The sequence below is a fragment of the Chrysemys picta genome, chromosome 5 (assembly GCF_011386835.1).
Source record: "Chrysemys picta bellii isolate R12L10 chromosome 5, ASM1138683v2, whole genome shotgun sequence".
NCBI classification, from domain to species: domain Eukaryota; kingdom Metazoa; phylum Chordata; order Testudines; family Emydidae; genus Chrysemys; species Chrysemys picta.
Genome location: NC_088795.1, coordinates 96466471 through 96493591, shown reverse-complemented (window position 1 = coordinate 96493591; position 27121 = coordinate 96466471). Strand labels below are relative to the sequence as shown.

The 27121-nt window shown below is 43.4% G+C and overlaps 1 long non-coding RNA gene across 1 annotated transcript; it reads right to left on the bottom strand.

Moving 5' to 3' along the window:
- Positions 1-1200: 1200 nt before the first annotated feature.
- LOC135983722 (uncharacterized) lies at positions 1201-23845 on the bottom strand. The gene is made up of 3 exons (XR_010601478.1): positions 23639-23845; positions 23459-23555; positions 1201-6725 (listed from the first exon to the last, which is right to left on the bottom strand). It is a non-coding gene; the product is annotated as an uncharacterized LOC135983722 (long non-coding RNA).
- Positions 23846-27121: the final 3276 nt, after the last annotated feature.

Genomic DNA, 27121 nt, shown 5'->3' with positions numbered 1-27121 from the left:
GCATTATGTTGTATTTGCTGATAATCTTGATGTTATTTTGCCACTTTCTCTATTTGTGTATATATATCTCTGGCCACCACACATAACTCATAGCAAGGACTTTCATTTTTACGGTTCCCAAGTGGCTCAGATGTAATTCTTGGAGAATGGAAGATCTGAGCTTCAAAAGAATAACCACGCTGGTGCCACACATTGGATAACTTTGATACATACATAAGTCCTTTCTGAGCAAAGAAAGCTAGAAACAGTTGTTTGTGACTCCACCCATTCACTGTGATGCCATCCACTTTAGCCAGCACTGGATCATTTTTAATTTCACAACATACCATGGCATTTGTCATCAGAGGAGTTGGGGGCAGGAGTCAATTTGTGTCACATAGGGCATATCAATGGTCTGATTCTCTTCAGTATGTTACCTGCCCTTTCCAATGGCAAGCAATCGACATTTGCATGTTGGTTGGTACTTTTGAACTCAATACTGTAATAGTGAATACCCAATAATATTACACAGCTCTGTCACCATGCTGCAGCCATTCCCAGAACTCCTGTTTTGGGGCGGAAATTGAAAGTAGAGGTTGATGATCTGTAACCAGAGTAAAATGTTTCCTATACACATATTGGTGAAACTTTTTTAACTCCCCAAACTGAATTCAAAGCTTGGTCTATCAATCTGAGCATAGTTAACATTTGCCAAGGTAAGAGATTTAGAAACAAAGGCAATCGTCCTTTCAATATAATCTTCCATCACATGGGAAATTACTGCTCCTATTACATTAGGGGAAGTGTCAGAAGCTAACTTTATAGGCAAAAATATAGTGTGTGTAGGGGTCCCTTCAGCTTCTTGGCCTCATCAACAGCCTTAGTATACTGAGTGAATCAACAACTTTTCTGTCCAATATGTAGAAGCTATTGTACACTGTTGGTATATTAGGCAAGACAATCACCAGAAAGGAATGCAATTATGATGCTTTAGCTTTGTCTTGTTGTCTTGATGGGTTGTTATTACCCATAGTATCTCAGACCACCACAGTGATCAGTGCTCCCAAATAACTACTGATTCAGGATTACCATGGTGAGAATCACCAACAGAGATATTATTAGGTTTGGAGACTCTAGGAGCACATGATGAACTATGACCACAAGAAATAAACTCACAAGTTATCAACTGTCCTTTTAACAACAATTTTATTATGCAGATGAACAATGTCACAACTATTGAAACATACACAGAGAGAGAGATAAACCATAAGGGGTCCAGCATCAGTGCGTTCATATTCACATCCCCTGGGGAAACATCAAGATGAGTAAGATGATTATCAGATGGCTGTCCTGTTGGATGTTTCCCGATATGGTTCCTTGCTTAGACTAGGCAACAGCTTTAAACTGAGTTTCTTTTACACCCTCTGCGCTCATACGAAAGCATCGACCCCTTTTTCTTATTTGTACTTCCACACCCCATGAATTTTAGGGTGCCACATTTCTCATAGGCTACCCCCTTCATTGCCCTTATTCTCATTAACATCTATGTCAATGAGTTCCCATAGCAACTTCAGGTTATTACAAAATTCCCCAAAATGTTACTATTAGGCATCTTGCAGTATTAACTGGCACAGTACTGCATATTTTCCAGTATATTGCTGCATAATTTCCAGAACATCAGCGCTTAAATCTTTTACTGTAATCTTGTTATTTACTGGTACACAGTTATACCTCGGTCAACTAGTCACATCAACCTGTTTCAGTCCTGAGGTCTTCTACGGCCATGCTAAATTGCTCACAGGCCTAAAGCCTGTACCCTTACATTGCAGCCTTACCTTACTTATCCTTAACCCACAACTTAAACCTATTAAGCACACATTGATTAACTGCAAGGATGAATGAATACACAAATGCATAATCCAATCACATAATTATATAATCACATCAAATGATTAATTACAGTCTTATGATTTATGCAACTTATCTTTATTAATGGTATGGCTACAATGTGTAACTCAGACTTTGAAAAAATTCATATTCTTTTTTGTTTACTCTGAGCCCATACCTTAGGCAGCTTCACAAATGACTTTTGAAGGTTCGTAGGTGCTCTTCCTCACTAGCTCAAGTGAGCACTAGATTGTCCAAGTAACAGTGTGAGGCATATCCTGTAATACCTTGGGCCTGGCTCATTGCCAAATAGCAGGTGTGGATGCTATTCAAAACACTTGCCATTTATATTGAAATAAGCCCTTCTGTGTGATAATTATGAGGTACTTCCTGTCTGTCATCAACCTCCATGTATATGTAGGCTTAAGATAGGTTACTTTTGGAGAAATGCGTACACCAGTGAATGAAGTAAGTATATCCTATATCTACATCCAAAACTTGGTTAATGGTAACCTTCAAGTCACCACAGCTATGGCCATTCTTTTTCATTACAGACTGTATAGGCATGTTCCCTGTGCTCCAGTTAAACTTGGATAAAATTCCAGAGTCCGGTAAGTGCTGAAATTCTGCCTCTACCTTTGGCCATATCGCAAGAGGTACTGCACAAACTTGCAATATTTAGGAATTTATCCCTCTTAAATCACAGTCTTCGCTTTCACATGCTTTAAGGTTCCAATATCATCATGACATCAGCTGCCTTGTCCAAAAGTTCAGCTAATTTTTATGTTGGGGTTGATTCCTAGTTGTTTTTTAAACCTGCAGGCATTTTATACTTTGCTAATCCCCCCGAATCTCTCTCAGCCACTATCAAACAACGGCAGGTTTAGTATATGTCTTTACAGTTATAAGTTACCTTCACTATAATAATGCCCCAGAGAGCAACACTCTCCCCCAGTATGCTTTTAGTAATACTGAGGTTCTCTGCAACTTCACCCCTTTTAAATGATCTTGATAATCCTGCTGTGAAATTACAGAAACAGCAGACTCTGTATCAAGCTCCATTTTAAATCTTATTCCTTCTACTTGTAAAGTAACCAACAACATTTCATTTGTCTTCTAATTAAAAAACAGTTGTAGAATTTCTGTCACTTTCTCATGTTCCACATTCCAGGTTGTCATCTACAAGCTGATGACTCTGAAATCTTCTAATAATGAGGTGGTGATTGTGCTGATCTGCATGTCTACAGGGTTTGTCCTTGAGCCAACAATCCTTTGCATTGAGAGACCATTTTCCACAAGGAAAGCAGACAGTCATTGAAGTGTTGTCCATGTGTTACTTTCAAATGTTCATTAAAATGCAGTAAGTGCTAAGTCATTAAGCCTAACCCATTCAAACATTGTGCGGTCTTTTGCACAGGCCCTGAAGTTTAACCTTTTTGTAGGAAGCCTCGCCTCAGATATTTCAGTAAAAATATATTGATATCATGCTTTTACCATTTCTGCTACAATACTGTAGAGAACACTCTTACAAGGGCAGGGGGGTGAACAAGAAAGCCTAATGTGTGTTTTCCATTTGTTATTTCTATAGTTCTCCATCTCTATGAAATACAAGCTGAAAACTAATCGCTCTCTGAAAATGCATCAGGAAACTCATTTTAAAATTAGCTTTTGTCAGGTCATTTTTTCCTTTAAGGAAAAAAACAAAACGAAACTGTAAAGGCCAACAGTTAAACTGGCTGCACAGTGCAGAACCTGCAATTCATTCTTCCCCTTTTTGGGAGAAGGATGTGGTGATAAGAAGAAGCAGAAGTTGAGAGTTTACACCTACAAGGAGCCTGAGTCTCCTGAGAGGAATCCCAATCCAAACCTCTCAGATCTTGGGACATCTGTGTAGTAGGTCTGTCTTCCACATGCAGTCCTGTTCCCCTCCCTCACATTTCTAGAAGCATGACTGACACGGTAGCCAAGCTGATGCGGGCTCCCTAATCACATCTCTACCGTGCTCCCCTTTCAAAAAAGGAAGAGACTATAAAAGGGGCATTCATGCCGCAATGAACAGCATTAATTTATGTTGCAAACACAAGGATTGTTGCTATGGGAACATGGCATCCACTTTCTGGCTGGCCACTTCCTGCAACAACGTAAATGAATATTATGTTGCTACCTTGCAGGGCTGGCTCTGGCTCTCCCAGGGCTCCGCTCTCCCCGGCGGCCGGGGGGAGGGCTGCCGGAGCCCTGGGAGGAGGGCGGAGTGCCCGGCCAGGGCTCCGCTCTCCCCGGCAGCCGGAGCTTGGTGGGCTGGAGCCTTGCCTGGAGCCGGCCCTGCTACCTTGGCAGGGCTGCTTGTGACTACGTGGCAGGGGGTAGCATGGCACATAGCTGTTGTTCCTTGGGACTGTATTGCTGGGAATAGTGTGTGTACTTGCCCCCCGTGCTGTGCAGAAAAGGTGAGCATATCATCCATTATTTTTAAGTTTCACATTAAGAAAAGTAAAGCCTACAGAAATAATTCAAGGCTCATGCTCACTACGGTTGCAGACACAGTGAAAGAATTAGTTTTTCCTAAATAGAAATATAGGTACAGTCTATTTTAAAATGGGCTTTGAGTGGTGACTTTCCAGCATGGCTCATAGGGGCAGGTATGTGGAACTGTAGCTGTTGTGTCTCTAAGTCTTTGCACTGATCATTTACCCCCACAGCCTTTAATAGGAAATAAGGGTACACATAAGGATTCCCTTGACAGCAGGTGTATTGTGCCAACCCCTCCTTTGCTGGACACAGGGGCTAGTAGATGTCCTGTGGTGGAGACTGCACCTATTCCTCTTTTGGCTGGGCATTGGTCCCCTTTGCTTAAATGGATCTGGAAACCCCTGCCTCTAAGACCCTTTACACACAGAAGAGTTCTGAACCCATTTATATAAAAAAAAAAATAGTAGGCAAGGGAAGGGATACAGACCAAAAGGCTGAAATGGGGATAGGGAACAGCAACAGCGAAATAGTGAAACAATAGCACAATCCCTTTTTCCACCTCTAGAGAGGTCCAAAACTTCTCCCTCCCCCAAGGACTCTAATCCTACAAGTGGCACACAGAGAGGTGAGATGCACTAGCAGGTGAGGTGGCTGCTCCATATGGGCCCCTGGCCTGTTGAGGCGCTGCTCCTCGGCCACCTGGCCTTCACCCGCCCTCAGGTCACCCACGAGTCTGAGTCCAAAGTGCTCACAAATCCTCAGTCTCAGGCCCGCTCCTCCCCCCAGAGAGCAACACTGTTCTCCTTCCTTCCACAGAGCCCCACCCATCTGCACACACTACAGCCAAGATGGCTGGACTCCTGCAACTTCTTGCCCATCTAGGCTGTTGATCCTCCAGGAATGGGCTGCTCACACTTATGCTCCATCTGCTGGTTTATTATAATATGCTTGTTGCAGAGAAGTAGCTAGGAGGTTTTTCAGATCCATCTTTAAGAAAGATTTTCAACTCCAAGCAGAGTTCTTTGGTAGGTAAAATTACAGCTGCAGCATTTAGCATGCATCTTGTATAAACTCTCAGTGATGAGAAAGTTTGGTATTGAATAGTGAATTCTGGCCAAGCCACAAACTCTCAGTCTTTTCCCTAAACATTGCTGATAAATACAGTACTAAACAAATAGACTTAGAAACTGACAGCTTCTCCTCACAGTGCTGACCTCATTTTTCAGATGCTAAGAATCACAAACTATCCATATATTCTTACTATTTTCATTAGGGACAAACATTGTTTTATGTCTCATTACTACTTATTGGCTTTTCAAGGACCTGCTTGGATTCTAACTCCAAATAAAACCATTTCCCCTAAGGTGCAGTGGTGATTTCTCACCTCAAGAAGGGATAAAAAAGTGGAGGGGAATATGGTATCAGTTAATTTATTTACAAGTTCCTGCCTCTAGTGATTAATATCTTTCTGAACCACAAGGAATCTGCTTTCAAGCTTTTTTTCCATTAAAAATGTGGCAACATTTCTTTCAACACAAACTCTTGACAGACATTCACAGTAATTCTCCAGTCTACAGAAAGTTTGAAAGCCAATTTTTCGCTGTCCCTAAAATTATATGGCTCTCTCATATCAAATTGAAATTGGCTTTGGGCCAAAAACTTTGGTCTTGCTATTCCAACCTTAAGATCCAATAGTGTGGTTTACTCCCTTAGTTTAACAGAGCAAAATCAGGGCCCAATGTCCCTAGTTCAGGCACAAGCAATTGTGCTCAATAGTGTTCATGTATATAGTAGGGAAGAATAATTTTCTCCACTTCAGAAATCACTGAGTGAAATTCTATGGCCTATGTCATGCAGAGGGTCAGACTAAAATGATCACAGTAGTCCTTTTTGTCATTAGAATCTATGTGCCAGATCCTCAGGTGGTGTTGATTGGCATAGCCCTGTTAGAGTCACGGGAATACACCAGTTTACACAAGCTGAGGCTTCTGACCTATGGATTTATGTATTGTACAGGTTTTATGATGAGCAGTCAAGGCCTGACCCAAAAGACCACTGAAGCCAGTAGAAGGATTTCTAGTGACTCTGTTGGGCTCTTGATCAGGACCTAAATGAGAGATCTACCCACTGAACAGAAAGCTTAAAATGAATTACTGAAAAGAGTATCCTTATCCCCTTTTGACCCAATAGCCAAAGTTAAGGGTCCTGAGGGTTGTTTCCATTAGGAGGAGAAATTGATGATGGAGTCAGGTATTTTCTTTGATGCAATCTTGTTTATGTACAAAATATGCATAAAGTTTGTTTCCCTGAACATAGTAGGGATTGCTCAGCAGCAGACGGTTTCTTTGTTCGTTGTTCCAAGCCTGCATTTCCAGCCAGCACTCTGTGCCCTAAAAAAACAAAACCAAAACAAAAACACACACTTTCTTGCAGGACCACATTACCACTACTCCTGTTACTGTCTGCTTGGTTTTCTCACCTCTTCAGTCTCTGTCCAGCCACCCCTCTGCCCTCTCTCACCCCCTCCCTCACCCCCCCCCCCCCACACACACTGAACCCCAGCCCACAGAGTTCAAATTCATGAGTGGTCCTGGTTGAGACCTTTGTTTTGACCAGAATCATGGGCTTGTGTTTGGGGTGGAGGCCTCTTAACTATTTCCACCACCTTATTACATTTGGGATAAATGTAAAAAGCCATTGTAAGTTGGTGGATACATCTGACACATTAGAAGGTTTAACTCAATCCATAACAGCATATTAAAACTTATATTTATGTTTTAGATATGTTTAAAAATAAGTCTATGATCAAATGAGTTTACATAGACAAAAATTTCTTTAATCATTTTGGATAGACAGCAAGTGTTTGTGGTTGGGGAAGGGTTCTTTTTTTGGCAGCCTTCCTATTGATTTCAGTTCCTTATTCATTACGTCCTGTACTACCTGCACACTGAATGGGGTGAAGGGTAATGTGGAAATAATAGTATGCGATGATATTATTAGAGATAGTGGCCCACATTCTGTGCTGTGTGCATAGAAGGGGTGTAGAAGACTGCATTACACATGCAATCTGGAGACTCTCATTGTGCTAAACTACTTAGAGATTCTGCAGTGATCCGGATAAGATGAAATTAAGTATGTACCCAGGATTCCAGGCAGGCTGGTACAGCCCATGCAGAAACTCACACCACCACCTCTTCACTTCTATTTTTAGGGAGCTAGCTAGATGAAAGCTAGCATGGGTATGCGTACATGAACTGCAAGTCACATCTTCAATTGCAGTGAAGACATAACCATAGCTTCACGCCCTCCTTCTGGTTGCCTTGTCCCTCACACTAATGGTTGCCATAGCAGTGCGTGGTGTGTGCGAATAGGCAGAGGAGCTGTGCACTGATGTTGATTTTGTGGTAAAGATGGTCCGCTAGAGACCATAAATGTGTATTAATTACATTTCCATTGTGACAGCAGCATCCAGCCATCAGTAATATGTTAAGGAGAGTGATTTGGAGGATAAATGCATAGAATGGCTTTTAGTGTCAGTAATGGTAGTAGCACATATCAGACATCTGTAAAACTTTCACACTTCTTAAGCTTTCTGATCTACATATGCATTTCTCACAGAAACCAACAAACATGACTGTGTTGATTAAGTAGGATAATATAAAGCACAACAACAACATTTAAAGAAGGACAAAATATGCAGAACTAGAGCTAAAAAATGTAAATAAAAACAAAAACGTTTTTGTCAGAAAATGTCTCAAAAGGTTTTGGGGGTTTTGTTGAAAAATTGAACAATTAAACCCCCCAAATTTTCATTTTTCAGATCAAAAGCTGAAAATGGTGTCAAAAATGGCAATTCCTGCAGAAAGCCATTTTTTGACAAAAAAGTTCCAAAGAAAAATTTCAGCCAGCTCTAGCCCAAAGTGAAAATAAGCTCCTTTTTTTTGGTAAAGGGAAGCAGACTATAAATAATCAGTAACTGTCAGACTATGAACAGCGTATAGTGGATAAATACCTGTATCAAATTATTGCTGACCATGGACACTGAAAGATGTTAGTTATTGAACTGTAGAGCAAAATTATTAGTAGAAATCTCTTCCTGGTTAAGTCAACAATGCATTGTTACTCAGAGATGTATGCTGATCAACAATAATCAAATGAAAATGACTGTTCCTAATAACAATGTAAACAGTACTAAATATAGTACTCACGTTGCCTACATTACCATAATATTTAAGTGTCTTTAATGCATTTTCCCTTACAACATCTTTCTGAGGTAAGGAAATACTATTATCTCTATTTTTACTGGGGAACAGAGGCACAGAGAGACGAAGCAACTTACCAAAGTCACACAGGAAGTGTGTTGTCCCAGGAAGTCCCAGTTTCAGGCTAGCACGCTTATCACCATACTTTCCCCTTCATAATGAAACCACCTCCCTTAATTTATTAATAGTTCCTTAAATGTGACAGTATCTTAATATTTTGTGAAGTATTGATAAATACCTGTATATAGAATTTTATGTGTGAGCTGATGTGAGTGGCTTCATATCATTCATACCTACACGTAAACCATTGTGCATGCCCCCAGAACATTGTCGGCCACACACTTTGACCTGTATATGCAGAGGTGATAAAGCATACGTGTAGCTTCCATTAAATTTGTAGAATTGTTTTGTCAGAGTACCACTATCACAGGTATTGCCAGAAAACAATGAAGTAACAACCACAACCAATGCCTTTACCTTAACTAGTGACATAGCACCATATCCCAAAGATTATTGCCATGTATAGTATTTTTCAAGAACAGAATCCATGCAAGCTGCTTTCCCTGGTGCTTAACCCACAGTACATACAAGAAAATATTTGTAATTATTTCATTTACATGGCACTGTAATAGGTTGTGCTTTGCTGCAGTAGTTACATCTTACAAGTGTATATATCCAGGGTGTAAAATAGCTGTGTAGCTGTCTTCAAGCTATTGTGTTGTACAATCCTCAATGTCAAATGACTAACCTAACAGCTCAAGAAAATGATAGCAGGCCAATGCTATATATGTAACATCTATGTGCCCACACACACACTTGTCCTTTAAAGGTGAGGAGCATGTTTGCAAGAATGTATTCCATTGACATATGGGCTAAAGTTCCAAAAGAAATCCTTGCTGTGATATCATCCAGCAGCATTCAGAGACAGACATCAGTTTTAGTTATCTAGAGGTGGGGGACAGTCTTTAAATCTGCTCATCCATTGTCAGGAACTCAGCTGGCTCTGGGTGTGGTTGCCTAGCAACCCAATGAACTTGGCTGGGCCCCAATAAGCCCTCACTAAGTGACTTGTGTTCCCTGATTGGACAGAAGGGCCGACTGATCCCTATTTAAGCCTGGTAGCAACAGCAGCCCAGTGACTGCTCAATGTGGTCCATGCCCACAGCTGCTCCAGACCTGTGTCTCATCCAGCCGTTGCTCCACTCCAGCCCTAGTCCCTGCCTAATTTTGAACCCCCAATTCCTAACTCCTGGCATTGACCACTGACTTGTCTCCTGTCTCCACAACTCCAGCTCTGCCCTTTGGCCAGAATCAGGAGCCAGAACAGTACCATTGGCTTGCCTCCTGACTGCACCCCAGTTCTGCCCTCGGATTCTGCTCTGACCATTAGACCAGATTCCTGCTCCAACCACTAGGTCACCTCACCTTCATCTCAGTGTGTGACTGTCAGAGCAGCCCAGTAGAAGGTAAGAAGGGACTCTGCCCCATGGCATGGAGCTCCCCTCTGAAAAGACCCCAAGCAAGAGTCCAACCCACCTTCTCAGACATTGGGGATCTACAGGAACTGCAGGCTCATGTTGCCATGCTATGTGACTAGAAAGCAGCCCTTCAGACCCAGGTACAAGCTCAAGCAACTCTGGCATCCACTCTCTGCAAGCCTAAGCTGCCCATATCTGATAAGTTTGATGGGGATCATGCCAAGTTAAACAGTGTTGTCTCCAGTCCTATTGTGGCCAGAGTCAGGACTGATCCATAGGGCATGAGTGAGATTAGTACCTATTCTGCTCAATGGAGAGACCTTGAAAGTGAGTGTTCCCTACCCCAGATGGGTCCGGTCCTGTCCATGAATAATTTAAAAACTTTGTACAGGCAATGGCAGGCATCTCTAATGTCCCCCTAACTGAGAACGTACTGCAGAAGCTGCTCTCCTCAACCTTAGGCAGGGTGCCAGGTCCATTGCCAAATAAGTGGTGGCATTTCATTGTCTGGCTGCAGATGCTGCACAGCCTCAATCCAGTGGATGACACCACTTCAGGCAGAGACTCAGTGACTGTATCAAAGATTAATTAGCACAGGTGGAACCTCTGCCTAGCCTGTGAGTCTTAGCCAATCATCAATCCTAATACAAAATCAACTAATGGAGAAAGCCCAAGAAAAAAAATGACACCACCCAATCCCTGCTGGCCAGAATTCTTCCATCTCCTGAGGCCCCTAGTTGCCTTAGTGGGCCCCAAAGCAATGTAAGTTGACCAAGCCCAGCCAGGCCCCACCTCTCCACTGACAAAAAGAAAACTCTCATTGGGCATTGGGGTTGTGCCTGTATAGTAGCATGTTCAGGCACATTGCAGCAGGGTGCCCAGCCAAAGACTGGGCCACCTCCGGGTCAAGAAATGCCAGAGCCTAGTAAGTGGGCTAAGGTTGGTTGGCACTCTACTCCTCATCACAGCATACCATGCTGCTGGCTATTTGCCAGAATCTTGGCAATCCCTATCCAGCACACTACCCTGTTCCAATGCTTCCAAGTGGAAGAGGGAGACGGAAGATTTGGGTGCCTCCAGCAATTTCATCAACCAGGAGTTCATTAAGGGGCAAAGATTTCCCATCCTTTGCAAAGACTCCCCTGAATTTGTCAAGGCTATTGATTGGTCACTTCTGTCGTCAAGCCCCATCACACATCAGACAGTCCCCCTGGAGGTTGTTACTCTTGGCGGCCACCAAGAGATCTAGCAGTTTGGAGTCATCCACACTCGCTGGTTATCATTGGTGTCCCCTGGCTCAGCATTCAGGACCCCCAAATCATCTGGCACTCACTATCTATACTCATTTCCCACAGTGCCAACAAGCATGCCTCCCCAGCCCCTGATGAATCCAGAGTCAGAAACCGAAGATTCATCAGCAATGCCTTGAAGTCCTGCAAAGTATCTAGAACATGCCAAGATATTTGACAAACAGAAGGTGGATGCTCTACCTCCTCAAGTTAATATAGCCCAATTGACCTTCAACCAGAAATAGGAGGTCCCTTTTGGATGCATTTATGCCCTATCTGAAACCAAGCTGCAGGCCCTCTGATAGTACCTTGAGGGAAATCTGCAGAAGAGGTTCATATGCCCTTTAGCTGCCCCAGTGGGAATGTCTATCTTCTTTATGGCTTAGAAGGATGGCTCCTACCAACTTTATGTCAATTATCAAGCCCTAAACAAGATCACCCTCAGCAACTGATAGCTTCTACCTCTCATAAACAAACTCCTGGAAAGACTCCATTCAGCTTGGATCTTCACAAAACTAGATGTGAAACATACAACCTGGTCAAAATCCAACAGGGGGATGAATGGAAGACAGCATTTCAAACAAGATATAGCCATTTTGAATACTTGATCATGCCACTTAAACTATGTAATGCCCAGGGGTGGCTCCAGGCACCAGCGCAGTAAGCGCGTGCCTGGGGCGGCAAGCTGCAGGGGGCAGCGCGCCGGTCGCTGTGAGGGCGGCAGTCAGGCAGCCTTCGGCGGCATGCCTCCGGGAGGTCCGCTGGTACCGCGGCTTCGGCGGCAATTCGGCGGCGGGTACCAGCAGATCACCCGCAGAAACGCCGCCGAATCCGCGTTACCAACAGACCGCCCGCAGGCATGCCACTGCCGTGCTTGGGGCAGCAAAAAACAGAGCCGTCCCTGGTAATGCCCCTTCTACTTTCCAGCATTTCATGAACAAAGTCTTCAGAGATATCCTCAATCAATTTTGAAATCTACTTAGAAAATATTCCTATTTGTTCAGAAAACCAAGAAGTCCATGACCACTATGTGCTCACCATTCTTGATCAGCTTTGCCAAAATTAACTTTGTGCAAATGCAGAGAAATGCAAATCTGACAAGAATACAATGGAGTTTCTGTGCTATGTCATCTCTCTGGCAAGACTTGCCATGGACCCCCACAAAATTACAGGCATCACTGAGTGGAAGGTACCCCAAAATATACATGGTGTGTAGTGGTTTCTCAGGTTTGCCAATTTTTACTGGTGATACATCTAAGGATTCTCTGACCTGGTACCTCCTATTGCGTCGCTCCTCAAGAAGGGGGCTAAGTTCACCTGGTCAATTGAAAAGTAGGTGGCTTTCAACCACCGGGGGGAAATACATTTATTTCTGCTCCCATTTTGACCCATCTGGACCCCACAAAGGCCTTCATAGTCGAGACAGATGCCTCAGATTTCATGATAGTTGTGATCCTCTCACAATTTACAGGCCCCCCGCCAGTTGCTTCATCCCTCTGCTTTCTTCTCTCAGAAATTGACTCCTGCCAAGAGAAATTATGACATATGGGACAAGAAGCGCCTGACCATCAAGACTGTCTTTGAGGAGTGGTGTCACCTTCTTTAGGGGTCCACACCTAAAGTCTGGACAGATCAGAAGAATTTGGGGCATCTACAGAAAACAACTCAACCAACATCCAATTCTCTGGGCCCTTTTCCTCTTTTGATTTGACTTTAATGTCATGTACATCCTGGGACTAATAACAGAAAGGTGAACACCTTGTTCTGCAAGGACATGTACCATGAAGTGGAGCAGGAAGCCCTCACCACTGTCCTTAATTATTTCCACTTTGTCTGTGGGACCGTCACTTGTCGCCTGATGACCACAGTTCATTCTTTGCTTTCAACTGACCTGTTTGAGACCCCAATCTGTCAGTCACTAAGAACCACCCATGCTTCCCTGAATATAAGGTTTCATCTGCAACAAGACCTCCTTTATCACAGGGATCACCCCTACATTCTCAAGGGCAGCTTCTGGCTTCAGGTGCTAAGGCTGTGCCATGACTCGATCATGGCAGGACATTTCAGCCAATTTAAAATCTAGAACCTGATCACTAGATACTTCTAGTGGCTGACCCTATGAACTTATGTTAAAAACTATGTTTGGACCTGCAGCCTCTGAGCGCATAGAAAGAACCAGCGAGCTAAGCCTTTGGGCCTTCTTCATCCCCTCCCCACATCTCCACATCCTTGGTCCACCCTCTTGGCTTTATAGTGGAGTAACTGTGCTCCCAAACACAAGCTGTTATCCTGACTGTAGGGGACCTCCTGACCAAGATGGCCCATTATATTTCCACTCCCACTGCTGTGTTTGGCCAGGTTCTCATACAACAACTCAATCCGCACTTCAACCCAAAGAACCCCATTCTTTGCAAATTTTGGTTTTCACCCCTAATTCCATCCTGACAGGCACAGACGTGGTCCTCCACCTCCACAAAACACACCAGGAATTCAATGAGCATGTACTTGACAGACACTAGAGAAACTTATAAGCATTAGATGAACTGAAAGTGACAGGCTGTCTCATCTTGCAGTAGAGGATAAAGTTCAGCTCTTGACTCAGAACCTGAGAATGGACAATCCTTCAGCCAGGCTTGACCACCAAGCTTTGGTTCTTTTTATATCATTGAGCAAATAAACCCAGTGGCCTCCAAACTGCAGCTCCCAGAATCTCTCAAGTTTTACTCTGTTTTCCATGTTTCTTTCCTCCAAAATGTTCAACAACCCCTTCCCTGACTGGGTAGACCCTCCTCCACCCTAGTAATTGTTCACAGACAGGAGCAAAATAAAGTCCGTCAAGTCCTCAACTCCCAACAGGTCAGGGAAGTTCCAGTATCTGATTGACTAGAAGGGGTACATTTAAAAGGAGTGATCCTGGGAACCAGAAGAAAATTTTCACATTCCTGATCTCCTGAGGAAATTTCACCAAAGATACCCTGACAAACCAGGGCTATTGGACCCCTAGGAAGATCCCTCAAGGGTGGTACTGTCAGAAACTCATCTGGCTCTGGGCACAGTAGGCTAGCAACCCAATGAGCTCAGCTGGGCCCAATAAATCCTCACTAAGTGGCTGTGCTCCCTGATTGGACAGAAGGGCCAGCAGATCCTTATTTAAGCCTGCTAGCAACAGCAGCTGAGTGCTGCTCAAAGCATTCCATACCCACAGCTGCACCAGACCTACTTCCTGTCCAGGCCTCGCTCCATCCCTTGCCTGATCTACTCCAGGCCTAGTCCCTGTCTAACTCTGAAGCCCTTATTCCTAACTCCAGGATCTGATCACTGGTTTGTCTCCAGCTCTGCCCTTTGGTTCTGTTCTGACTCCTTGCTCCAACAATTGGCTTGCCTCATGATCATGCCTCTGGTTCTGCTCTGACCATTAGGCAGCACCACCTACAGGTTGGTGTGTGATACCCATATAATAAAATGAATAATCATGTAATATTTCTGTAGTGGTTACTAAAAACAGCCACAGTGTGAACCTGCTGGAGATGTGGCCATGATGAGAGAAATAGTTTCAGTAATGAAACACACAGCCATGCTATAGCTGCTGTGTGCACATGCACCATGTTATATAACCACCAAGGATAGCTGGGATAGAGTCAACAGCAATGTAGGTGTTATATGCCTCAGAAAACACTTTTGCTGTTTTCTGCATTTAGCATAAGAAAAACGGATGCTGTGAGGGACATTCCTGTGCATTGTGTCTTTGCCTTTTCGCTGTGTGATACTCTTGAGAGACAACTCACTGACTGAGACATAATCTATTCATGGGGGCATTTCTGGACAATTGCTTTTATAGGCTGATTTCCAACTCTACTTCAGCAGAGCCACTGAATAACTTAACCGGCATCCTGGAAAGCAACAGTGCTAATACATAGCCAGCTTGTAAGTAAGTGACCATATTAAGTAGGGTGACCACACAGCAAGCGTGAAAAATCGTGACAGGTGGTGGGGGGTAATAGGAGCTTATATAAGAAAAAGACCCAAAAATCGGGACCATCCCTATAAAATCGTGACATCTGGTCACCCTAATATTAAGGGACTCGGTGATGTTTAGTGCAGTAACCTGTGAAGTAGTAGACAAAAAGTATAACCCTCATTGCTGCGGTCATGAATTTTCTGTCCTTTTAGGTGAATTTATTTTTTTCAGACAGGTGGTCCTTGCATAGGGTCGGAAGTCTCATGGGTATTCCAATTTCAGTCATGGGACTACTTATGCAAGTGCCAACCATTATTCAGTACACTCCTTACTATGGAATTTTAATGCAGGTGGAATGTATCACTGTGTTGCTACTTTGCAATGCTTTGCAGATCTATATGCACCATTTGCACAAAGGTTGAAATGTAAACAAATGTATACTGTACTCATCCTTTATTGTGGATTAGTGTTATTTAGTAATACCTTCCTCTGGCAAATTGACTCACTGCGCAAAATGCACAAGAGCATTTTAGAGCAGATCACATTATCACGCCTACTTCTGAAAACCAAAGTGCTATTCCTGCTTTTCATAAAGAATAACTGCCTGCAGCATTTTCCATTCTGCAGTGTGTCAAAAGTGGACTCCCACCATTAGGTTAGCAATTCAGAAGAGCTAATGAACGTTAATGCATGACTATCATATTACTCTATAATGAACACATTCAATCTAGTGCATCAGTTTATGACCCTGAATTTTCAGGATATTGTTTCCTGGGACCTTTTCAATTGAATAGGCCATTGTACACATCCTGTACAATGGGGTCCCGATGCTGTGTGGCACCTTTCAGCACTATTGAAATACAAATGGTACTTGTATTCATATTTACAGCTGGGTGAAATTTTTCAACCAACATTTTTGGTTGAAAATTTTAAATTCAGCATCACAAACATTTTGTGAATTCAGGTCAATTTTGCCAAATTATTTTGGTCAAAAATTCTGAAAAAAATCAATTTCTGTGACAGATATGGCAATTTCCTACAATATCCTTCAAGAACCTTAATGAATTAAGTTTAATTATCTTTGGTGTCCACTATAATAAATGAATGGTTTATGTATTATTGTGGGCAGGGATTCCATGTAATCTCTCTGTAGAGGAGAGATGTGATGTGAACTCTGGGAAGTGTTGTGAACTTCATAAGACTATAAGGAACAATGTGCCAGACAAGAATGGACTTTCAGGACAAACGGTGTCAAGTCATTTGCCTGGGGAAACTCTAGGGGGATATGAATACAAAATTTCCTACCTTTGGTTATGCACAAACCCTGGCTTTTGAAGTTACGTACTGAGGAGAGGACCATCGTCTGCTGATTACCTGTTCCCAGAATCTGAAGATCAAAGGCCCCACCTGAATAAAGGAAAGATTGAACTACTCATGGAGGTGTGAGTTCTGAGCATAGGTAGGGTTGCCAACTTTCTACTTGCACAAAACTGAACACCCTTGCCCCACCCCCTTCCTCACCCCTCCTGAGGCCCCACCCCCAACCAGCCCTTTCAGGCTGCCCGGGGCTCTAGTGTTGATTTAAAGGGCTCGGGGCTCCGGACACTGCTGCTGCGCTCCTGCCGGGGGGGGGGGGGGGGGGAAGAATGTTAAAGCGCTGCTGCGGCAAAAGACTGTCTTTAAAGTGCTGCTACAGCAGTGCTTTAATGTCCCTGCCCCTTTTGCCTCCCCTGTCATTGGCCCTGCTGGTACGGACCCAACCAGCAGGGCCGCTAACAGGGGGAAGGGGCAGCGACGTTAAAGCGCTGCCGTGGCCGTGGCAGCGCTTTAAGAATGGCCCTTTGCCGCGGCAGTGCTTTGAGGATCCTTAAAAGCGCTGCCGCGGGACCGCTATAACATTGCTGCCCATCTCCCCCTCACCCCGACGCTGGCGGCCCTGCCGGTATGAACCCTACCAGCAGGGCTGCCAACAGGGAAGACAAAAGGGGCAGGGACATTAATGTGAGCTGGGTGTGAGCCGGTGTGGGTTCTTACCGGTACGGAGTACTGGCCCGTACTGACTCACTTTCACCCCTGGATATACTTTACGCAATATGGCTCATGTAAGATATCATTGGAAAGGTTATGATTTACTGAATATGATTATCCAATTTGTATGCATGTATCATTTCTGTATCTAAAGTTAGGAATATTGACTATGTAACAATTACAACTGTGCGTGTACTTGGGGGAATGCCCACCATGCAGTAGGCAATCCTCCTGAATGACCGCTTTAAGAAGGACAATAGAACTCTGAAAAGACATCCTCGAATGCAGCTGTGACACTACAAGGTCAGGTGATAACGTGACCTGATGCAAAATACCCCTTGGACACTGCTGGTACTTTTCCATTGTAGGGGGTTGGGGGCCAAACAAAGGATTCACACCTTAGGTAAATCCTTTTAAGGCTAGGGAGGGGGTTGATCTTGACTCTCCTCCATTGCCTACCCAAGAAGGACTGCTGAAAGAACCTGAAGGGAAAGGCAGGGATGAGTCCAGACTAAGAAAAGGGTCCAGTCTGAAGGAAGAAATAACTAGAACTCTGAGCCACAGAAACTCTGCATCTGGCCTAATTCAACATTTAGGGTGAGAAATTACATTTTGCAACCTGTTTCTTTAGTGAATCAAGCTTAGTTTGTGTGTTTTGCTTTATTTGCTTAGTAATCTGCTTTGCTCCATTTACTATCACTTATAATCACTTAAAATCTGCCTTTTATAGTTAATAAATTTGTTTTTGTTTATTATTAAACCCAGTTTGTGCAATTTCTAACTGGGGGGAGGGCAAGAAGTTGTGCATATCTCTTCACATTGAGGAAGAGGGCGAATTTTTATGAGCTTGCACTGTGCAGATTCCTCTATATAGCACAAGACAATATACCTTTGGGCTTATCTCCCAAAAGGGGTGTGCATGTGAGTGCTGGGTGAGTCCTTGCACACAGAGCTGACTTCAGTCTGCGTCTGCAGCTGGGTGTGGTCCTACCTGTGCGGGTGTGCTGCAAGAGGCTGGAGAGCCTAATTCAGCAAAACAGGGAGAGGGAATCCAGGCTGGTGGAGCAAGAGAGGCTCAGTGAAACCCCAGTACATCGGGTGACATCCCGGTCGGGGGGGGGGAGGGAGGTCCAACCCTTCACAGGACCATTGGTCTGACCCAGTATGGCCATTCTTATGATAGAGATGCAGGCCTCTACCCAAGGGCAGGGCTGGCTCCAGGCACCAGCCCACCAAGCATGTGCCTGGGGCGGCGCCTGGAGGGGGGGCAGCGCGGCGGGGCGCAGTGCTCTGGCCCGAGATCCGGGCCGCGACTGGGCTCGCCGCCCTCCCCGCGGCGCTCCGGCCAAAACAACTTAAGTTTGAAGTTTCTTTTAATTTTATTTTTTTTAAATTAAATATTCAAAATAAAAACAATGTTTAGTTTCAGTTTAACAAAAACATTTAATTCAACTGAAGCTTTTGATTTGCCAAAACTTGCACATTTTTCCAAAAGTTTGACACCAACATTTTTCCAGAAATCCCAGGGAACTGAAAAATCCATTATTCACCCAGCTGTCCTCAGAACACCCTTTAGAGGCTCTCTAGAGCACTTCTGCTGGTCCCCTTTGCATTCCTAAGTGCACTAGCTGACTAGGGGTATGTCTACACTACCCGCCAGATCGGTGGGCAACGATTGATCCAGTGGGGGTCTATTTATTGCATCTAGTCTAAATTGATCCCCCAAGCGCTCTACTGTCAACTCCTGTACTCCACCGCCACAAGAGGCGCAGGCGGAGTCGACAGGGGAGCGGCAGCAGTCGACTCACCACAGTGAAGACACCGCGTGAGTAGGTCTAAGTACGTCGACTTCAGCGACGTTATTCCCGTTGCTGAAGTTGCATAACTTAGATCGATCCCCCACCCCGCCCCCCAGGCCTAGAAGAACTGCCTCTCTCTGCCAGTCTCAGGATCAGCTACAAACTAAGAGATACTGCTAAGCACTGACAGGGGTTTTCATTTGGTAACAATTTCTTTATTTCTCTGAATGCTAGCTTTTCTACAAATTAGTGGAGGTGTATCAGAAAGCACAAAGGGACATTGGGTTCCCACCTCACAGCAACTTTCACTAGTATTTAGGCACTTAGCTGCCCTTTGTGCCTTTGAAAATCTCCCTTTGGTTGCTACAAAAAACTCAATTTACTTCCACCCTTATTATTGTGTTTTAAAAGTGTGTTTTGTTTCTGTGTTCACTTCTTGCTCAATACCATTATATTTGAATTATGGCAAAATAAGTGTGATTGTTTTCTTTAATTACAGATAAAATCTTTCCATTGCAGTGTGTTGTTCAAGATTTTTATTACTGCAACTGTGTAGAGATCATTATGAATTGCATTGTTCATTTGGTTCAGTGATGCAGCACCAAGGTTACTGGGTTTCTTTAAGCTAATGATGAGACCATAACTCTAGACAATGTGCATGGAAATCATAGGGTCAGAGTGAGCATATTTTCATTGTCACAGAAGTTATTCTTCCAAAATCACTTAAGGGCATCCAATATAGATAAACTACCACCATGCAGGTAGAAGACTGTTTAAACAGTTAAATCAAGGCTTGTAAGTACAAAATCACCACTTATTATTGGCCATTGTTGGCTCTCCTTTCCTGCACAGCATTTCTAGCACGGTTTATCTAGCATCACTGGTGAGAACCTGTACATCACTAATGCTACAGAGATAACAGGAGCTCCTGTGAGCCTTCAGTTAGAAAGCAAGAAAGTGGGAGAAGTCAGCAGACCAGCAGTCATTTAGCATTAGAGTTATTTGAGATTATAGCTATTTGGAGTAGCAAACAGTTCTAGAATGTGGCAGTGTAACAAGGTTGCTACATACCGCTAATACATCTCCTTGTGTTTCAGGCTAGGAATGCAGCTAGCAGCTCACTCTGCAATTGTCTTTCTGGTAACTTGGCCCTCCAGCCAGGTTACCATGTAGTCCACCCCTTCTGTGATTGCAAAGGCCAACAGGACAACTGCCCAAGTGCTGTTGCCAGACAGCATTCAGCCCCTCAGGCTGTGTGTTACTATACCAGTGCCTGGCAGGGGAAACCAGGCCTACCTGCTACACCAGGCATCAGCCCAGGGACCCTACAGCCAGCAATCCAGGTCCTCAGTCCCCATCCCTGTTGCTATTTCCCTGGGCTCCTTCTTTCCATCCCTCCCTAGCTTCTCATTTCTGGCTCTAGGTTGACCATTGGAGCCTATGGTGCTCCCTGTGGCTACTTCACCTCTCCTAGTCTCTTGCCAGACTCCTTACTGCAGGGCAGGATCCCAGTGCTTACACTCCCCTGGGCTTGACAACCTCCCTCCTTCCAGGGACTCACTATAGCCTCCTTCCTCTATAGCCCTCTTCTACTGGAAGTTTCTTGGCTTTACAGTACTGGCCCAGCTCTTCCCCCAGATGGGCAGCACTCTAAATTAACTCTAGCCCTTCTCTCAGGTGATGCTGGGTAACCTAATTGGCCTCTCATTACCCCTATCAGGGCTGGCCAGAGGGGTGCACAACCAATCACAGCTAAGCAAAGTATTTAACATATATTTAACACAGTATAGTAACTCCTCACTTAAAGTCATCCCGGTTAACATTGTTTCATTGTTATGTTGCTGATCAATTAGAAAACATGCTTGTTTAAAGTTGCACAATGCTCCCTTATAACATTGTTTGGCAGCCACCTGCCTCGTCCACTGCTTGCAGAAAGAGCAGCTCCTTGGAGCTGGGTGGTGGGGGCTTGGAACCAGGGTGGACCGGCAGCCCCCCATCAGCTCCCCGCTCCTCTAAGTGCCATGTGCAGCAGCTGCCCAGCAGGCTATCAATTGCCTGCAGTTCAGCTGTCCCTCCCCTCACTGCCATGTGCTGCTCCTGCCCTCAGCCTTGGAGCTACTCCAGGAATCCTCCTGCTTGCTGTGCAAGGGGGTGGGGAAAGGGGTGCTAATGTCAGGGTGTTCCCCCTCCCCCCCTGCTCACCCCATATCCATAAGCAGAGGGGGACTCAGGAGGGAGCTTTCTGGCAGTAGCAGCTGTCTCAACTTGCTAATCTACTTAAAAAGGCAATGAACTTAGAGTGGGATCAGCGTACTTAAAGGGGCAATGCACATCTCTCTCTGTCACACAGGCTGTGTGTCTCTGTCTGCCATGCTGTCTCCCCTCCCTCCATTTATGCTGCCTTGTAGAGTGTGAGGCTACATTAACAACAATATGTTAAGCCTTGAGGGCTCAGCCGAGTGCTAGTTCATCATTTAGCCTGCAAGGCATTCCCTGGGAAATATCCCACCCTCTTCCACCCTCTGACTTCACCACCTCAACCAAGCTTCACATTCATTGCCATGTACAGTATTAAATGATTTGTTTAAAACTTATTGTGTGTATATATATGTCTTTTGTCTGGTGAAAAAATTTCCCTGGAACCTAACCCTCCCATTTACATTAATTCTTATGGGGAAATTGGATTTGCTTAAAGTCGCATTTTTCAGGAACATAACTACAACGTTAAGCAAGGAGTTATTGTACAGTGGTGATCTGTGCTGGCTGCTTTCTGATGAGCATAAATGCTCTAGTTTTGCAATTACTTCAATAACAGATTAATATTTTTCATACATACTGCAAAGTTACACAGGCTGCTTGCTTTACAAACTCTATAATGAGAAAACAAATGCAGTTTTCTTGGAAGAGACATGCAAGAGGTCAAATTAGCATGGAGTCAATGTGAAATTTGCAATGCACTTTGCCCTACTAGTTAATGTATGCTGATCCAGGACATTTAACAGGATACTTCATCCTTCGTAACCCTGATGTATGTAAGGTGACTTGAGCGCCTGTATGTCACACACGTATAGGGTGACCAGACAGCAAGTGTGAAAAATCGGGACGGGGGTGGGGGTAACAGGAGCCTATATAAGAAAAAGACTCAAAAATTGGGACTGTCCCTATAAAATCAGGACATCTGGTCACCCTACACATTTATTACAATGACCATGGTACTACCACAGATTCCCACAGACCTGATTTCAGAGCATCATTCTTGCACCAACACTTCCTTTATGCATGGCACAGCCACGTATGCCTAGCACAACACAATACAGTATTTAGGTCAGGATTGCTTTGAACAAGAGGGCAAAGCGAAGGGTGCCCATGCAAACTTAATTTTGGCATGTTTTGATTTTTGGGTTCTTAACTTTGCAACCTTAACATTTGCTTAATAGAGCTTTTTAATGTCTATTCAGGGCTTTTGCTAGCACCTTAAAACTTTTTTAAAGTGACCTTCGCTAGATAATTTGGCTAGGCAGCCCCCTGAAATCAAAATTGGAACTGGCTTTATTTGCCATCACATTGAAAATATTATCTGTCTTATGCTTGAAACTGACAGCAGTGCCAGGTTCCAATTACTTCGTGTGCAAAACTTTGTGAGGGAAGCAAGGGCTCCTCCTTTAGAGAGCGTGCACCTAACTACACAGTGCAAGAGATAAAGGCCTGGATTTGCAAAGGTACTTATGCACCTAAGTCCCAGTTTTAGGTATCACTGACCTGCCAAACTCCCACTTGGCTGCCTCTTAAGATTGTAGGCACCTAAACTCACTCAGCACCTACATTTTTGCAGTAAAAGTTTCATTATCATCTTAGTTTCTTCCCCTGGGCACGTGCACTCTAGATATCCAGGCACCTATTTTCTGCCTAAGGCCCAGATCAATACACAAACCATGGGGAAGAGAGGTGTTCATCTGCATAACTCATGTGTGGGGCCCAACCCAATAGGGGTTCTCAGAGGCCACCTAATTCTACACAAAATAGCCAGGGGCTGAAGCCCTTCCTTATAAACTTTAGTCAAGTGATTAGCACCCTCCCACAGGAGGTGGGAGACCTCCTCCTAGTGAGTAGAAGGGATTGGACTAAGGGGGTCTCCCACCCTTCAGGCAAGTGTCCTAACCACTTGGCTATGGAATGCTCTGATATGGAGTTCCCCCAATCTCTCCTATTGAGGTTGTTCCATTGTAATAAAATAATCAAATAATTAAATCATAATTGGACCAGACAAAGACTGAGAATGACTTTATAGTCCTCTGGTTAGGGAGCTCACCTGAAAGGTAGCAGATTCCTGTTATAATCTCTTCTGATCATCAGGCAGAGGGAAGGCTTGAAATTGGGGTCTCCCACATGCTGGGTAAGTGCCCTGACTGATGAGATAAAGATTGTAATTAAATCCTTGTCCTCCTCCAGCTGTTTTGCATGGAGTTAGATGGTCTTTAAGCACACCTACTGATTAGGCCTCAGGTCCTAGCACATGATATAGGTGGCAGAATGCCTATCTTCTCCCAGTTTGTGGGTTGCTAGCAAAGACAGGTGCCTCCCTGTAGCTTGGGCATAGGCACCTATATCTAGTGAGGGGGTGGAGCTTAGGACAAACCCCTCTCCTCCGCATCTCTCATTGGCTAGCGTGCTGACTTAAGATGATTGTTTAAGACTATACATGGAGCTAAAGCACCTTACTCAGACTTTGTGGTTTGCAGTGTTGTTCCTGTGGTTTTGCTAAGCACCTAAAATTAGGCACTGTAACACCTAAGCCCCTTTTGTGGATCTGAGCCAATGGCTACTGCAGAGCTCTTACCTCATTCATAGAGAGTGCACTTATTGTGTATTTAAAAGTCCTGGAAATATGTAATGAGTAGTATGGAGCAATCAGTGATCAACACCTGCACAGTAACCAAAAGTTGCACTTATCCAGATTTTTTTAATATGCAAAAAAGATTTGACATGCTCACTGCAACACTCTTCTGTTGGTATTGGCAGTTATTAAAAAGTGCTATTGTCTTTAATCTACTGCAGATGTGCCAGCTATGTTTTTCAAACCCTCCTAATTTGGCAAAGTCAAATGGGTTTTCATTACAAAATGAAAGGCATCTCTCTCCTTAAGGGTTATTATCTTCCACCTCATTTTAACCTTTCGTCCCCAACTGGTTCAAAGCTAGAAGTATTAAAAAGGTTGCAAAATTAGTTTTTGAGTGAGAAGAGTGTGCTTTTTTACTCTTGGTATGCTCCAAAAGAGCTGAACAGTTCTTCATCAAACTTGGAAAAAGTAAAATCATGCGACACCAAGGACCATTTTTTCCACTACCAGTCTGGTAGTATTTTACACTCACTTTTCTCTCATCACTTTACACAGGTGTAATTAACCACACAAGGTTCAAGCCAGTGGAGAAGCAGGCCCAAAACCTGGACAATTTCAGCACAATAGGTAAAGTTTCAGAAAATTATAAGCAACTGAAAAAGGGGTCTTAGAATGAAAATGCTTAGACAACCTTAGCTAAAGCTGCTGCTCCAACTGTTATTTTTATCTATCTATTTATACATTACACACACACCAATAAATAAACAGGTCAATAAGAAAGAAGGGCATGTTCTATTGGAGAAGCATTTAAAACACAGCAGCTTAGGACTTCAATTTAAGAGCTAATTACAGAGACGCAGTAAAACCTCTATATTATTTAAAAACTAATTATGCTGTATGAGTTTGCAGAAGTTCAGGGAGAGTATGCAGGCAAATTAACATTAACTATACAGTAAAATATTATGGGCCAGATTTTGTGCTGGTATAAGTTGACAGATTCTTTGAAGTCAATGGTGTTTTCCCAATTTACAAAATCAGAGAATTTGACTCTATATACAGAGGCACTAGAAAACAATTCAGGTCACTATCAGCAGAGCTCACTCTCTCTACTGTCAGCAAGTTGTCTGACTTTCATTAGCTTCTTGTTAATAAAACCGTAGTCACTGTGATCCTAAACAGGATGAGACAAACTTCTTCTTTCAGGGGCTTCCCTTATTCACCCTCTCAGAGCTGTTCTCTGGATTCTCTTTACACTCCATTCTGTTTTAGAGGAGTCTGACTCCTTTAGGGGAAAAGTAAAGCAACATGCACTTTTTGGAGCAGCAGGACACTCCAAAGCATTCTTGGGTAGCATCAGCTGTAACAAACCTTTCAGTTTCTGGCAACAGTATCATTCACTTAATAGTCTGGTTTGAAGCCTCACACTACGTGACAATTTCACCATTCCTTCCACAGAATCTTCTGGAACCTTTCCTCCATATCCCTGTAATGTGACTGCCAATTTGCCTCTTGTACACAGTATGTACCCTGTTGGAATCATTGTTTGAAATGAGAGAATAGAGGCTAAATAACCATGCTTTTTTGTGCAAGCAGTTTGTAAATATTCAAGGTTGAATTTTCACATTCATAGTGAGGGTAGCTCAGAAATCAGAAGATAGACCATAAAAATGATTTTTACTTCTTTTTAAAAGCTAATGCTTTTTAGGCTCATCTAATGATTGCCTGGGTTCTCACTCATGATTATTGAACTATTGGAGATGGCAATGCTCAAAAAAACAGTTCAAAAGTTTTGTGTGTTTATGAGGAGAGGAGAAAACATGAATTAAAAATCACACCGTGATCAATTAGTATTTTATAATTCTCTCTTTAGCAAGTTGAAACTAAGGGCCTACCACACTTTTTAATCTTTTATGCAGGGATGTGGGAAAACGAAAAAGCATGGTACAAATAGTCCAGAGGGGGAAAAGCATAGTGCTGTTGGTTTGGTTTTGGAAGAAGCATGTCCAAAACAAAGCAATGTGATGGTGATATCCTGCCATCACACATGCATGTTTTGTAGTGATTTTATTTGAGGCCTGATCATTTTCAACCTATTGTCTCTTTACATTTCCATTCCACTGCTGTTATATATGGGAGAGTAGCACAGTGATGTTATTACTAACTAAAGGCCCTATAGAACACACCTTGGTAAAACTGACCAAAGAACCAAAAAAGATCAGAGAGACTAGAGGAATGCTGGCACCTTGGAATGCGTCTTTCAGGTGGAAAAGATCTGGGGTATCATGAGTAAATTAGGGGGGTGGTCACCAATTCATGTATTTCCAGTCCTAACCTGTCTCAATCTGTAGGAACCACCAAATCCACGGACTAGTGGCAAAAAAGCTTTTGCAGGTTCAGAGGGAAGGGGAGGATTCTAGAGAGTCACTGCCCCTACAACACACATCCACTGGCTTCTGGTCACACTGCTAAAGAGGAATATAGACCTAAATCTGCAAAACTATGAAGCACACTGAGATGCGTAAGAATGACACACTGCTTTATAGGCACACTAACTCCTCTAACAACACACTCTACTTCATGTGCTTAGCCAACAGTGATAACAAACACAAGTACAAGCAAATGCCAAGTTATTCTTTCCTCAGGTTCCCATTGTCATCTTCTGCACATTTTTCTTTTGGAATTAAGTTCTTTGGGGTATGTTTTGTCTTCATTTTGGCAAGTACGTGTTGGAGCTTAATAAGTAGAATCAAATAACAATAGTTGCATCACTTCATATCACACATTTTCTCTTCTCGTTTGCATTTGTTCTGTCAATGGCCCTTTGATGGCAAAGTTGCAAGGTGTCCATTATTTCCTTAAGTTATACTTGTTGTTTATTAACATAAAAACATAATATGGAGGCCTTGATTCACTGCTGCCCTGTACCTTCTGTAGTCATTTACCCAAATGCGGAGTGAGTGGAAAGTGGGTATAAAATGCTGCCAGATCAGAAGGGAAGCATTTTACACCTGTTTTGCATTGGTGGAAATGGCTATACAATGTGCAGGACAACCTGTGAATCAGGTTTTGATTGTTTAATTTTTTTAAATTGAAAACATCTAAAACTCTCACAAAACATAAACACAACCCTTAATT